Here is a 3895-nt window from a genome sequence, read left to right on the forward strand (position 1 = left end):
TCTGAGAAGTCCTACAATCTGCTGTCTGCAAGAGAGAGAAGCATGAAGACCTGTGGTGTAGTTCAGAGGCCTGAGAGTCAGAGAGCCCACGGTGTAGCTTGTAGATTCCAACCCAGAATCAAGAGAGACAGAGGACAGGAGATGGCCGATATCCCGTCTCAAGCAACCAGGGAAACAGAGTGCTCCACCTTCCTACACCTTTCCTTCCATTCAGGCACTCAACAGATCTGATGAGGCCACCTGCATTGATAAGGACCACCTGCTTTATTCAGTTCAACAATTCACTTCTAATCTCTTCTAGAAACACCTTCACCGATACCCCCAGAAAGAATGTTTGAGTAGATATCTGGGCACCCATGTCCTTCTCAAGTTGACACATAAAAGTAACCATTTCAACAACAATTGCAAACACTGAGTTATATTTTTTAAATTTTCAGTTAGGATTTTAATTTTCTAATAATATAAAATTCCATTTTTTTACATTTTTTATCCACTAGTAATTATGTCATATAGACAGTTTATGAGATATCAACACTAACTGTTCTTTATAAAGTAGCACTTATAGAAATAACTTGGGTTGTCAAAATATCCTACTACTAGCTAACAGCTTCATATATAGGCTTATTGTCGTATATAATCTGCCTACACACCCCACTGCATTTTGAGGGCTGCCTTAAAAAAATTACCACAGACTTGGTGACTTGGAACAACAGGGATTTATTCTTTCATGGTTTTGAAGACCAGCAGTCCAAAATTAAAATGTGGTCAGGGTTGGTTCCTTCTGGAGGCTCGGAGGGAGAATTCATTTCATAACTCTTCCTTAGATTCCTCTCTTGCTGGAAATTCTTGGTGTCCCTTGGTTTATAGCTGCATCACTAATCCAGGGGTGGGCAAACTTTTTGACTCGAGGGCCACAATGGGTTCTTAAACTGGACCGGAGGGCCAGAACAAAAGCATGGATGGAGTGTTTGTGTGAACTAATATAAATTCAAAGTAAATATCATTACATAAAAGGGTACGGTCTTTTTTTTTTTTTTTTTTTAGTTTTATTCATTTCAAACGGGCCGTAGTTTGCCCACGGCTGCTCTAATCTCTGCCTCCATCTTCACATGGCCTCGGTGTCTCTGTGTGTCTTATAAAGACACTGGCTCTTATAAAGACACTTGTCATTGGATTAAGGGTCCAATCTAATCCAAGATGATCTCATATCAAGATCCTAAACTAATAACATCTGCAAAGACCCTTATTCCAAACAAGATGGTCACATTATGAAGTTCTGGGTGGACATATCCTTTGAGGAGCTACTATTCAACCTACTATGCCCACCAAACTAATATTTCCGAAGTATCACTTGGGAGACAAATCTTCAGTAACAATATATAGTCTATAAAATTAATTGAGACTCTTTAGCCTGGTTTTTGGTGCCCTCCACAATCCTACCTCCTCATGCATTTCAATCGTATCTCTCTTCCCCTACATTGAGTAAGCACTTCTGCCATAATTTTCTACTCATGGCCAAGCTACAATTTCCTTTTCCACATCCACACTTAGAAAGCCCTCCTTGTTTTTCTCACCCTTTGCAACATCTTAATCCCAACTTCTCCAAAAAGGCTTGTGTGATGAGAGTTGCATGAAGCATAAGTATTCATTGCTAGCACTTTCCATCCAAGGGACTCTTGTGCTGCCTTTTGACATCTTTTGCATTTGTATTTGAGCATTTGCTTAAATTATATTGTTATTTAACTTGTAATATGTTTCTGTTTTGTCTTCCTATAGTTTAAGTTCTTTGAGTAAGACAACCTTTACTTAAATTCCTTGCATCTCACCTTATAATAAGAGAGAACTTATTATAAGAAATTAGCTCATGTGATTATAGTGGCTGAGAAGTCCCAATATCTGTAGTGGGCAAGCTGGAGACCCAAGAAACCTGATATATCCATCTGAGCCCAAAGGCCAGAAAAGACCAAAGTTTGAGCTCAGGCACTTAGGCAGGAGGAGTTCCTTCTGATATGGCCTTTTGTCCTATTCATGCCTTCAACTGATTTAATAAGGCCCGCCCACACTAGGAGGCACCCTGCTTTACTCAGTCTACCTACTCAAATATTAATCTCACCCAAAAACATCCTCACAGACACACCCAGATCATGTATGACTGAATGTCTGGGCACCTTGTGACCCAGTCAAGCTGACACACGAAGTTCATCATCACAGAGAGATATGTGGTAACAATTGGCCCCAAATCTATTAATAAATAATGCACCACATACCCCTAAAATCAGAGACTCACCACTTGAAAGCACTAAATCATCCTGCAGGGTTCTGTAGCTACAGCTTTAGTGAGATGTTTTTACAGATCACCACCTTGTCAGGGGAGGTGATTGCTCTTCCTCTCGTGGCAGCTGAAACAGCAATGAAATAAAGTAATATTTACTAGCAAATCAAATAACAATGTAAATATGGTTGGCTTCGTATCTTCCCAACCCATATCCCACATGCAATTAACTGACTATTTATGCTTGAGAGATACTAAGAAATCAAGCTCATTGGTTCCAAGAGGAGTGCTTTAAGATCCTCTTGAGAATCATTACACTTACACTGATGTACATATCTGAAAGGTCACTTTAACTTTAGTAAAACATGCTTACAACCCTGCACTTTGCACATAACTCATAATAAATACTGTTGGATCAGGGATTGCAGAATATCCCCTTTTACATTTATGCTCATATTGCTAAAATACTTTACTCCTATAAATGCAATATTGAATTTCATTTAACCATTTGGGGAGATTTCTAGAAGAGAATGACACTTTGATACTATGATTAATCCTTCAAACAAAAATGTACTGAAAATAAAATAAGCTCTTTCTGTCCAATAATCTACTTTCCGCTGCCTCTACTTCTGAGCTATATGCAATGTCTTACCTAACACCACCACTTTTTATGCTAAGCTTGAACACTCTCCTGAACAACCCCCAGTGCCTTTGATTCCCATTTATTCCAGGATAATGTTATCCTGCATCTGTACCTATGAATGTCCAGAAATAGTTTAATTCATTTTAAGTAAGCATTTCTTATTCATTTATTACATGGTGAGCACTGGGCTATGCTCATAAGCTTATTAATCAAGAAGATGCCATTAATCAAGTAGCTGTATCTGTCCATGTCTAGCCAGGAAAATAAGCATTCCTTTAAATAATCCAAAGAACAATATAATGCAAAATTAGTTTAAAATGTGCTTTACTGGTTGAAACGGCAAAGCAATAAGGTGTGAAAGGGAGTCAAGGAAAGCAAGAGAATTGTCACCTAAATATCAGAGTGCTGGCCTGAAAACCCCAGGCACACAACTCTCAGCTGCTCAAGGCATGGCCAGTGCTACTGGGGTAATCATGCTGCTGGCTCAGTCACCAAGCGCTCATGCTGCTAGAGCCCACAGAAGCCTGTAGTCCCTCAGTCACCTGCCAAGGATGCTTCACTGTCCCCATGGGTCTCTCGTGTTCCTGTGTGCCTTGCCAGGTATGCCACCCTCTAATACAAATATGCTGATGTGTGTGCAGTGTGTTATGTCAGGATTTGTCAGATTTACCAGATGAAAGTACAGAATGCCCAGTGAAATTTTAATTTCAGATAAACAACAAATAAGTCTTTAGTCTAAGTATGTACCAGTAGTAATGAAGTCCTTTGTCTCTGACTCAGAAGACTTGTCTTCTGCCATATTTCATAGAAGAGTAACAGACTAATTTCTTAACTGGAAAGGAGGATAAAAATCAAATTCCAGACCTGAACATGGGCATCCCTCAGAGCTAGGGCCCTCCAGATCTGCAAGTCTGGTATTCATGTTCTTACATGCTATATAAATTTCTGACGCCAAATAATCAGCACCCTTCCCCATCCTC

The sequence above is a fragment of the Myotis daubentonii genome, chromosome 5, assembly GCF_963259705.1.
Source record: "Myotis daubentonii chromosome 5, mMyoDau2.1, whole genome shotgun sequence".
Lineage (NCBI taxonomy): Eukaryota > Metazoa > Chordata > Mammalia > Chiroptera > Vespertilionidae > Myotis > Myotis daubentonii.